The 12524-nt window shown below is 47.4% G+C and overlaps 1 long non-coding RNA gene across 1 annotated transcript; it reads right to left on the bottom strand.

Moving 5' to 3' along the window:
- Positions 1–1637: 1637 nt before the first annotated feature.
- On the bottom strand, positions 1638–12468 carry LOC108295387. The gene is made up of 4 exons (XR_001821384.2): positions 12266–12468; positions 11035–11158; positions 9621–9716; positions 1638–1778 (listed from the first exon to the last, which is right to left on the bottom strand). It is a non-coding gene; the product is annotated as an uncharacterized LOC108295387 (long non-coding RNA).
- Positions 12469–12524: the final 56 nt, after the last annotated feature.

Genomic DNA, 12524 nt, shown 5'->3' on the forward strand with positions numbered 1-12524 from the left:
AACACACCCTGCCCTCCAGAGCTATGATTTCACGGGGGACAGCCAGCCACACAACATGTCAGATGCCGTCGCTGCTGCAGGACATGCGGGAAATTCGGGCGACTCCCAGGATTGAGGCCTGAACACGGGGAAAGATGCAGATGCCGAGTTGCCTTCATATCTGCGTAAGATGCAAAGTGCACAGCTGGGAACTCAGGGAAGAAGAGCCGGGAAGGAAAGTCTTGATGAATTTAAATTTTTTAAAAGTCATAACAAGATTTAAAACACTAATTTTATTATCCTGTTCAATTGCTCAGAATTCCCCATGAGCCAGTCTGTGAAATGGAATTTTCACAATTGTGTCCCAGCTGCTATGGAAAGCACAGTGGCTGCCCTGTTGGAGGTGGGTCGAATGTGTGGCCTCTTCCCTCCGATGTCTGGGCGATTCACTTCTTCCTTGCTTTACCTCTGCCATGGCAATTTTAGTAACCACGTCTCTGGGTGGCTGCAGGAACATGTTAAGGCCTGATGGGGACACACTGGTCAGGCAAGATGTGTTAGCTCCTCCCTCTTCTCTCTCTCTGCACTGTGGGAGACTCCCTAATGCACTTCTAACAAAAATGTGAGCCTGGCCCGGCGTGGTGGCTCAGGCCTGTAATCCCAGCACTGTGGGAGGCTGAGGCAGACAATCAACTGAGGTCAGAAGTTCAAGACTAGCCTGGCCAGCATGGAGAAACCCCGTCTCTACTAAAAAAATAATTCAAAAAATAGCTGGGTGCTGTAGTGCACACCTATAATCCCAGCTACTCAGGAGGCTGAGGTGGAAGAATCACTTGAACCCGGGAGGCGGAGGTTGCAGTGAGCCAAGATCACACCACTGCCCTGCAGCCTGGGAGACAGAACAACACACCATTTCAAAAGAATAAAGTGAACCTGAAAGGCCCACTGTGGTTTGAGGGTGAGGCATCCTCCCTGCCCTGTCACCTACCGGACTCGGGACCCGCTGATGCACACGGTCTGAGACACCCAGCACATTAGGTTGTGTGCTCTCCCATGGGTGGTGGGGTGCCCCAACCTGGCCCACCTGCTGTCTGCAAGCTGGAGGTGACCACCTGAGCACCAATCAGAATGTGTGCTCCCAGGTGTCCCCTCCTCAGGGCCTAGCCTCACTCTAGGCTTATTGAGAATGAGGGCAAGACAATTCCCAGCCCCTGAGGACATCAGGATTGAATAGGACAAGCACACTGCATCCACTCACAGAGACACCCATGCTGAGTGAGTGATATTCCAGGCCACGCCTTCTTCCTGTCCCAGTCCCCTCCTCCCTGCTTCCTGATGGGAGAACAAGGCAGATTTGAGAGACGCCCTTCCTGAGGCTGCACTGGTGCAGGAGGACTCTGCCCCTGTGCAAACACTCATGGCCCCCTCTGTGCATCATTGAGGACTACATTCAGCTGCACGCAAAAGAAAAGCCAACTGACAGTGGCCTGCACCTATCCGGGAGATGGTATCGAAAACGCAGCAAAGGCCAAAGGAGGCAGTCCCAGGTGGGCGCTCACACTGGCTTCACTCCCCTTTCTTTGGCCACAGACAGCTGATCTCCTGTCCTCTTGTTTGTCTAGCAAGAGAGAGGGAAGCAAAGAAGGAACGTGCCTCGGCCACAAAAGCAAAAGCTTTGCCTGAAACCGTGAGATGGTAACTCTTCACCAGACTGTGTCAACGTGCAGATGCACAGAGGCCGAGGAAGGGAGGTTTCTGTCTGGGCATGGTGACACCCAAACAAAGTCAGGATTCCATTCCTAAGGAAGAAGGGAGGTGGATGTTAGAAGGACAAATAGCCAGTCCAGGAGTTTAAAGTCCCTGAGTTGTTTTCCAGAAAACCGGACCCCCACCAAACAGATCTGTGGCACACAGACCTCTGATGAGGGGGAACCAAAGACTGAACTCTGGACCGCCATTCTTTGTTCTAAGTTTCTTCCTGAGGGCCTGGAGGGAGTCACACGAGCCAGAGCTAACATCCTTTCCTGATGACCCCAAATCTATAAACAAAGCTGCTTTTCATTAACTAATTGCAAATCAGAAAATCTTTAAATCTACCTATGACCTGTAAGCCCCAACTCTACCAAAAAAAAAAAATTAGCCAGGTGTGATAGTGCACAGCTGTAGTCCCCGTTGCCTGTATGTCCCACCCCCAGAGTTTCTAAGAACCTGCTAATGTTTGTTTATAGTTCACTGCCATGTGTCTCTCACTCCCATATGTATGAATTTTCCCAGTGTTAAAGGATCCATTGCCCCTACCAACCAACCCAAGCACAGAGATCATTCCTTCTGGAAAGAGTCCCAAACCCAGCCTTGAGGATGAGACTGGCACCTTCGCACTGGCCAGGACCTTCTCTGCTAACTGGGGTCTGCCTCCCAGAAGGATGGCACCACGGCTGCTGCTCTGCCTGGCTCACCTCAGCCAGGAGCTAGATTCCTGCTGGTGGGAAATGCATCACCCACTTGCTGCACCCAAGCCCCTGGAGCTTTCGTTCTGCAGCAGTTTCCTCAGGAGCCAAAGGATCCCAAGTTTATAACTTGAGTTTAGAATGTATTTCAAACTTTTTTTTTCGAGATGGAGTCTCATTGTCACCCAGGCTGGAAGGCAGAGTGCAATGGCGCAATCTCGGCTCACTGCAACCTCCCTATCCTGGGTTCAAGCAATTCTCCTGCCTCAGCCTCTTGAGTAGCTGGGATTACAAGCACACAGCATCATGCCCAGCTAATTTTTGTGTTTTTAGTAGAGACAGCGTTTCACCATGTTGGCCAGGCTGGTCTCGAACTCCTGAACTGAAACGATCCAACCGCCTCAGCCTCACAAAGTGCTGGGATTACAGGCATGAGCCACTGCACCTGGCCTCAAACTTTTTGATTATGAAAATAACACACATAGAAAAGTGCAAAAGACATATATTTAAAATTCACCCAATAATAGTAAAACTAATGCCCAACCACACCTTAAAAACTGAGTTCCCAGCGATGATGGGATGAGAGGTCATGAATATTCACAGCTCCTCCTACAAACTGTTGAATATGTATGTTCAGCCAACCTGTTCAGCACGAAGTTCCTACCACCTAGTTAAGTACAGACCTAGAGCCTGCCAGAAGCCAGGGTCTCTCCCTGACCCCTGCCTCGTCCCCCACAGTGCCCACCATCTTGATTTTTACCATAGTCAATTCCTTGCTGTGTTTCATTTATTCACCTGCATATACATCCCTACACAACATACAGTATTCATAACATCTGTAAATTAAAAATAAAATCCTAAGTTCCCTGCCAACTGAATGGACCCCCTCTTGGCCAACAAAAACCTTAAAAGCTGAGTTCCCAGCCATTATGGGATGGGAGGTCAGACACGCCTCATTGTCGCCCTCCCTTTTGCTTGCAGTGTACACACAAGTGACCAGGATTCATGTTAAAGTAGAGGGCGTAAGACTGACAGAACAGACTCTGTGGCAACAAGATGCCACGTTGTAAACAGGACCCAAGGCCATTCCGGTTAAGTCCCACGCACTTACGCTTTAAAGAATCAACTATTTTCTAACTGCCGCAAGGTTTTTCTTTTTCTCTAGCAGCAAAACAAGCACTGACCATGAGATAAACAATAGTCAAGCAATTTTTAGCTCACCACTAGACAATGACTAACTCACCCCGCTGTTTCACCAGCCATAGCCACAGCTTTGATTGGACAAGAAATGGATTTCAGTAACTTTCTCCAGATGAGAAGACCAACCATCACAGACTGTTTCTGGCCAGTTTACAGAGGCTGCCTTGTCATACGTTACATACATGTGTGTTCAATACACATGCATCAGGACCGCCTTCATGAATATTCATAGCTCCTCCTGTAAGCTGTTAAACAGCCAACCTGTTGAGCACAAAGATGCTACCTCAGCCCCTCCTCTTTTTTGGGGGAAAAAGGGTTGGGGGGGAATGCAGTTTGGCTCTCCTTGCTCAGGCTGGAATGCAATGGCGTGATCTAGGCTCACCGCAACCTCTACCTCCCGGGTTCAAGAGATTCTCCTACCTCAGCCTTCTGAGTAGCCAGGATTATAGGATTACAGGCATGTGCCACCACACCCAACTAATTTTGTATATTTTTGGTAGCGATGCGGGTTTCACCATGTTGGTCAGGCTGGTCTCAAACTCCTGACCTCAGGTGACCTGCTCATCTCTGGCTCCCAAAGATTATAGGCGTGAGCCACTGTGCCAAGCCAGCCCCGCCTCTTTCAAAATGCCTGTCTCTGGGCTTTGCCAGAGTCTATGCTTCTCAGTCTGTGGGATGGCCACCTTGTAGATTCTAACCGTTATAAGAAATAAAGTCTCTTCTCTACATTTATAAGTTTGTGAATTTTTTTTTAGTTAACACATTTAAACCCTATTGAATGTGAAGTATGCAATTATCTTACATACAGATAATGAAAAATGATGCAGTTAAATGAAAAAAAACTTTCTTGATTAGAATTTTCATTTTATGCTTATTAAGAAAATTTATGATATGTGCGCACACAGATTTTATTATAGATTATGCTCATGCATGCATAAAAAAAAGAAAAGCAAAATATCCTGGTTCAGGTAGTCTTAAAACCTCTTCCTAATTGGGCTCCACATTCTCCCCATCACTTTTCACCCAGGTTGTCTGTGTCTGCGTTTCCCTTGCTGTATCATCCTCTATCCAAAAGGAGTGCTGGCCACTGAGAATTTCTTACCATAGTGCATCTCCACTGTTTCTGGGCTTCCTTGCAGACCGCTAACAGTCTTAGTACGAAAGTCAAGACCATTTGGCCTCATTAGCCAATAGGTGACATCATCTTTAAACTTCCAGAACCTCATCAAAGCTCATATAGAGAAGCTGCTGGGGTCGCTGTTGCATGTCTGCCTGAGTCCAACAGCACAACTGGGCTTTTTGGCAGTTTGAGCTGCGTAAGAATTTTTAAATTTGTTTTCATGTGTGTGTGAGGCATCAGCTTGAGTTAGTAAGTTACAAGTGATAAGTATTTTTTTTAATAACCATAAAATGAAAATTCTAATCAAGAACATGTCAGTTTAATTGCATTGTTTTTTCTTATTATTGGTACATAACCTAATGGCACACTTCACAATCAATAAGGTTTTAAATGTCGTGGATACAGTATGTTGTTTAGGGACACATATGCAATATTTAGGAGTGCACTGTGTTACAGATCATGAAGGCCAAGATAGCAGGTGCCTTCAGAGGTGAGGCAGGGGTTGGAGACACAGACCCCTGGGCTTCTGGCAGGCTCTAGGTCTTTACCTGGGTGGGGCTGAGTACTCACTTCTACTTATACCATGACTTATTGTAACCTTGGGGTTCAGGGGTGCCCTCAGTTCCCCTGACAGGACGTTTCTCCAGGTTCTTGGTCCAAGAATGAGAGAGGAAACCACGGCGCAGTGCACTCATAAAAGTAAATGCCGGACTCAAAAGTGTTTGTAGAAAGTGATTTTATTTAAAGCAGAGAGAGAAGAAGGAGAAGGAGAGAGAAACAGCTTACTCTCACACTGAGTGAGAGGAAGAAAAACCACTCTCACGCTGAGTGAGAAGGGTTCCCAGAGGGGGAAAACCAGAGAAGGAAAGCTCCTCTCACAGAGTGAGAGTTTCCGGAGGATGGAATCCAGGAGAGGAGACACGGCTTCCACACTGAGTGGTAGGGAACTGAGAGGGAGGGATGGAGTTTAGGAGAGGAAAAGCAGCTTCCACGAGAGAGGGCTCATGGAAGGGGACCCAAACATGGAGTCCCAAGGGGTGCGGAAGAAAGGGACTTTTAACCTGGGAGGAACCCCCACCTTCTCTAAGACCGCTGGCCAATGAAAGGAGTTCCTTAGAACTTCCTCTGGAGTGATTGACTTTTAGTTTCTTCCTATGCCCGTGAAATTCAAACATAACAGTTAAATCTCCCAGATAGAGAGAGATGGGAGAGGGGCATGACACTGGGAAGTTCTTGCCCTTAAAACCACGCGTCCTTATGGACCGGGAAAGAAAACACATTCCCTCATTATGGGTCAGGCATCCAGGCAGGGCTCAGCTAAGCAGTTCTCCTGCTCCCAATGGCATCGTCTGAGGTGACCGAGCAGCGATCAGTTGATGGACAGACTGGAGTTTAGATGGGCTCAGGGGTCCCAGAGAGAATGTTCCAGCAACAAGCAAGTCAAGAGATGTCAACTGAGTTCTGTTCCTTTTTTTCAAACCTACTATATAACTTTATACACTCTCCTATTCCCTGCAAATATTTTCAAGCTTGTCTTTATTAAACACAGTAAGATTTGTTTTATATTCTACGTCTGGTCATTTCAACATCTATGTCTTTGAGAATCCATTGTTAATTTTTCAGAAGGTGGGGTCGTGCTGCTGATTTTCATCCGTGGTATCTTATTTCGATTGTACTTGACCATCTTTGACTATGTGGAGTTATTGTACTTGGAAAGTTATTAAAAGAATAATCTTTGAAGGCGAAGGTATCCTTCAGAGAAAACTGGAAATACGTCTTAGGACACTATTTCATGTCCCCACAACTTCCACCTAACCCATAAAAAAATCACCTTCTGCTCTCCTCTTTCTGAAGGCTAGCTCTCTTGTGAGGCCATGTTGATGGAGCCTCCTCCTTCACCTTGAACACCTTGGGGTCAACAGGTAGAGCTGGCTATTTTCCCACTTGTCAGTGCAGATCTACAGCCATTTTTTTAATTCCTCATTAAAAAAAAATACTTGTTCCATCTTATTCACAGCGTTCAGCTTAATAACACCCTACACCTCAGAGAGTTCATCTCTCAAGCTATATTGGCACAAGATTTTTGCACCTGGTTCGCAATGTTCCTTTGCATCCAATTTCTGTCATCATTCAGAATGATATCAACATGTATTATTATTACATCCACTTTGAATTCAACATGACCATAAATGAGTCCTGTGAACCTGTACCCTCTCGTCCTGTATTTCCACTAACAGTGAATGTGTGAATGTCTCAGCTACCCACCCCAATTGCCCAACCTGGAAGCCCAGACAATTTCCTAGACAACTTTGCCTTCCAATTGGCACCAAGTGCTTCCTTAATATTTCTTCATCTATCCCTGTTCCTGTCCCCACTACCCCTGACTACGCTCAGCTTCCCCAAACCCCAGGCTTGGATGCTGGTAAATGACTTGAGTGACAGCTAGAAAACAGTTCATGGAGCTCCCAACATCCTCCCACCCAGGCCTCCACAGAGCCGGTAGGAACCACAGAAATGAGCAGTTACTTTCCCCATGATGCTGTCATTCCCATTATCACTGGAAAGCCTCTATTTTTTAATTTGTCCCATAGGACGACAGACCCCAAACGCACACTTACTACTAGTATAGATACACACATTGAGACCAGTGGTGACTGTAACAGCTCATGTAAACGCTGAGCTCCATTGCCTGGGCTCACTTTATGTGTGGGGGGAACGCAAGCCTCTAGAATCCCATGAGAACTGACTTCTACATTAGATGCTTTTCTGTCTCCTCCTGTGTCTCTCACATAAGACCCATCAGTGAACGCTATTAAGTTAACATGGGAGCAAGACTATATGATGAATCAGATGGAGGCCACGCATCTTTGTTGGGGGCTGCAAGGCGGTCGTGCTGCTGTCTGGAGGGGATCTGGCAACGGAGTCACTGGGCTCAAAGTTCACACCTTCCTAGAATCCCATTAGGGTCAGCCAGTAACGCTTGCAGAGCACTGACAAGTGCTGTGTCATAGGAACTTATAAAGCAGCAGCAACAGTCCAGGCGCAGTGGCTCACGCCTGTAATCCCAGCTCTTTGGGAGGCTGAGGTGGGTGGATCACTTCGGGTCAGGAGTTCGAGACCAGCCTGGCCAACATGGTGAAACCCAGTCTCCACTAAAAATGCAAAAATTAGCCAGGCATGATGGTGCACACCTGTAATCCTAGCTACTCAGGAGGTTGAGGCAGGAGAATCACTTGAATCCAGGAGGTGGAGGTTGCAGTGAGCTGAGATCATACCACTGCACTCCAGCATGGGTGACAATGAAACTCTGTCTCAAAAAAAAAAAGGCAGCAACAGCACAACAGCACAAGGCCCACACAATTACATCCCCAAGCCAAGGCCTGCACCTTCTCAAGCAGAGACCAGATGTTGGAAAGACTTCTAAACAGCCTGGCATCCCCGGAGCAACAGAATCCAGTGGCACATAAAAGTAAACCAAAGGCTAGTGTTTGAGGAAGCACGGTCACCACTAACAGCCCCCTATTCTCCTTACAGAAAGGGAGAAGAGATGACCAGCTAGGAGCTGACTCCGAGTACAGGCGGGAGAGCAAGGGCTACTTAAGGGTCTGAAGGCTTCTTTAGCATCTGTTAGCAGTTACGATGCTTCAGGCAGCACCACCATGAGTGGCTCACCTCTCAGAAGAAGAGGCAGGGCCCGTTGCTTGCATCGTGCACAAACTCAACAGGGCGGAGCCATTTCTTCACAGTGACAAAGCTATTGCTTCTTGAAGCTACTGCTTCATTTGTAAAACAGGTGGCTTTGGGGATGGAACTATTTCCCATCCATCAGCTGATAACAAATACTCCAAATACTTGACCTGGGTTTAACAATATTACAAATTATCTGGAGGAGATTTATGGCCTTGAGAGGTTAGAATTTTGGTAAAGCTAATGTATCTTGTTTTTGTTTGGGGGATAGGGTCTCACTCTGTCACCCAGACTGGAATGCAGTGGTGTGATCTTCGCTCACGAGAACCTCCAGCTCCCAGGCTCAAGTGATCCTCCCACTTCAGTCTCCCAAGTACCTGGCGTAAGGGTAGCCAAGAGAAGGGAGGTGGGGGGGGAAGCAGAGGGCTGGAGCTGGATGTATGGTGGAGGGTTACAATGCTCTGGTGGGGGGATCATGGTGTGGTTAGGGCGGAGGAAAATCATCCAGGTAAGTGGAAGAGGAGTCGTTAGCTGGGACTGTGGGAACGTGGCAGGAGAAGGTTTGTCAGCCGGTGCTGTGGGCAGAGTGACAGGAAGAGAGTCAGGTTAGGAGCCAGCCAGGAGGATTTGGAAAGTAGAGCAGGACCGGCAGAGCGAAGGACAGCTACGAAGGAGTGAAGAAAGCCTGAACATAAGGAATCTCAGACCGTTTCCCATTGCAGTGGCAAAAGTTGTCTAAGCCCTTAAGTACGTTGAAATCCAAAGTGCCATTTTCAGGCCATTGGGAACCATTGTCTAATTTGTACTGAGGCCAGACGGTATTACAGTAAAATATAATCCTCTTACGACGGACTTCTGAACGGAGGCCGAGAGCATGGAGATTAGCAAGACACACCCAAGGGGGGTAGTTGTGGAAGGGGAAGACTGACAGGCTCCCATAGCGAATGGGGGAGGGAGGGAGAGGAAGAAGAGACTGCAGATTGACAAGGACAGGGGGAGAGGGCGGCCCCTGTCCTACGGGCCTTGTCCGGGATTCGGGAGCTAGCCATCGAGTCAGGCGTCCGCCCCTGAAACAGAGGAACCGGAGGCCTGGAGGCAGGAGGAAGCCCTTGGACCAGCGCTGGGTCTTTTCGGAAGGCAGAGAGGGTCAAGGGTTCCGGGAAATGGCAACGATCTCTCTTACTCACCCCAGCAGAGGCTCTGATGGTGGATGCAGTCGCCAGCAATGGGAGAGTCTGGAAGAATTTCCGGGTCTTCGCAGGTTTGGGGAAGGGAAGGATGGCCTGGAGAGAAGGGATAGAAGAGGGAGGGAAGGAGAGAGAAAGGGTGAGAGAGTCCCGTAAGGACGCCCGGCCAGAACCTACCCCTCCGGGGCTTCGGCACCAATAATGTAAGGGCTGCTGAGAGAAAGGAGAACAGACCCAAAGTCAGGCAAGCAAGTTTATTAACCTGCCGAGCTGCTCAGAGGAGGCAGCAGCCCCAGCTTACAAGACAAGGGTTTTTATGGGCTAAGAGGGGCATAAGGGGATTTCAGGTAACAGGCACAGAGATAATTCGTTAACTTGCAGCAGACCTACAATACATCATCCTGTGGCTTTTGTGGTGGCAGTCTTTAAACAAAAAAGGACAGAAACCAGGATTTTTTACAGATCTGTGTCAATCAGAATTTACAGGTACGGATAACCAACGCATGGTTTTCCTGTCCTCCCTCGGGCTGCCCATGCTGTCCTGATAGCTGTAATTAGGCTTTGCTTAATCGTAGCAGCCTTGATGTGGCGCTTGGTAGGGGTTCAGCAATGCAGCTGCACAGCAGTCAGAGGGGGGTGGGGTCAGCCCGCGCAGAGGGGGTTTCTGACACAGCACAGCTCCATCCCTAACAACTAGGACTACAGGCACCCACCACCAGGCCTAGCTAATTTTTGTATGTTTTTGTAGAGATGAGATTTTATCATGTTGCCCAGGCTGGTCTCGAACTCTGAGCTCAAGCAATCCACCCACCTCAGCCAGCCGAAGTGCTGGTTTTGCAGACATGAGCCACCATGTCCGGCCTAATGCATCTTGTTTACAAGCACATGAGGTGTTACCTATCAATAAATCATCTAGATATATCCATATATGGACCCCTGATGTGGAGAAAGATTATTTAAGTTATTTTGTAAATGCCTAGATGTTATAGTAAGCAAATCTCTGAATCCCTGGGGGATGCATTGCCACTAATACGGAAAGCTAAAAGTATAGAAAAGAAAACTCAACATAAGTTTATTACTAAAATTAGTTAGGTCCCACAATAGGAGGATAAGACAGTAGCAGTGTTGAGTACTACAACTGTCAGACATGCCAAAAATATATTTCTATCATCAGATCTTGTAAAAATCTGTAAGCAAGCTAACCTTCTTTGTTAATTTTCCTTCCTTTTTCATAGGTAGTATAGAGAGAGTATTACAAGGCAAATGTCCTTTCTTCATTATTCTCTTTCTAATTCTCTAATTATAGGTTCTAGTCCCTGCATTTGACCTAGGGAGAGGATATAGCTTTACACATGACCATGATTTTTCTTTAGTGTAAGCTACAGCAGTGGGATCGATCAAAAGATGGTCTTACTGAGTCAAAGTGTTGAAGAAAGACTTCAGCAAATAGGGCTTCTTGTCTGATCAGAGATGGCTACACATCCTCCAGTTAGCCCAGCAGCAAGGCTTGCTCAAGGTGTCCCAACCTTATCACAAAACTTGTGGGGGCAAAAGAGAAACCAAGCCCCAAAGGGACACACCAATTCATGAACAGAGAATTATTAGATAATTTATTATTTAGAAAAAACCTGAATGCATTCAGGTAGCCAGCAATCTACACAGCTATGGCAGATTTTTAGCTCTGTTGTTAACGGAATGAAAGCTACAGTTACTATCACTTATTCCATTCTTAGTAAAAGCCAGAGGCTATTCAATTTGCAAGAGTAGTTACATTGAATTTACCCTGATGGCTTGATTTTTATAATCCTTTATCAGGCTTATGCCGATGTTCTGCTGTTATCATTCCTTACCTTTACCTCCTGTAACCGCCCAAAAGTGTACCCACACACACGAGGCCAGGGCATGCCCTCAGGAGGGCACGTTCAGTTTCCCACTCTCCACTTCAACTGCTGGCACCAGAATCTGCCCAGTTGCTCAAGCCGAAATCTCAAGAGTCTTCCTGGTTATCTCTTTTGCCACCCCATGACCCACATCCAATCCATCAGCAAGGAAAGAACCGGGAGCCAGAAAGGCAAGACTCTCTTCCCGTGGGTCCTTCCCTCCGCCTGCACCTGTCTAAGCCACCATTTCATTCCCTGCCCCACTTACAGCCTGGCGATGTTTCCCTTCCCCTCTGCCTTCCCTCCTAGCAGCTCCATCTTTCTTTCCCTAGGTTATCAACTATTTAATAAAGATTATAAAATCACTCTATCCTAATAAAATACTTTCTATCAGTCTTATTTACTGAGGCACCACAGAATTCTTGGTTTGGAAGGAAGTTTTGGTGCTTAAAAATTTTCAAAATCACTTCCAGAGGGAACCAGCAGCCCTCTTGTCGATAGCAGAGCCAGCTCCTCTTGCACGTGAATAAGGAACCATAAATGAGACACAGCACATCTGAGCAGTCTTTTAAAGGAAGCTTTAAAAATCATTTAAAATACTTTGGTTTAAAAAAAAAAAAAAAATTCAAATCAAGCATTTGCAACATAGCTAATATACCTCTGTGGTGACTTAGCATCTATAAGACCTAGTCTGACAACTGCCAGCCGCAGAGAATAAGTGTGAAGTTTCTCGGCACAAGTCACACAAGGCCCTCGCCAACCCACCTCTGCCTGCTCCCCAGGGCTCTCCTCCCTAAAGCCCTGTCTCTCCCTAAAGCCAGCAGGGGGCGCCGGGATTGTCCGCCCCAAATCCTTTCCCCCTTTTCGAAAACAGCAAGTGAACCCCAGACAGAAGGGCATGTGATGCCGTCCGACACATCTGGTGTGAGCAAAGGCTCCATTCTCCAGCGGGGCCGAGCTGGGACAGGGCAGGGGGCTGGGAGGGGGAGGAGGCGGCAGGATCCCACAGCCCCAAGCTGGGGCT

This window comes from Cebus imitator, unplaced genomic scaffold (assembly GCF_001604975.1).
Source record: "Cebus imitator isolate Cc_AM_T3 unplaced genomic scaffold, Cebus_imitator-1.0 Scaffold635, whole genome shotgun sequence".
Classification (NCBI taxonomy): domain Eukaryota; kingdom Metazoa; phylum Chordata; class Mammalia; order Primates; family Cebidae; genus Cebus; species Cebus imitator.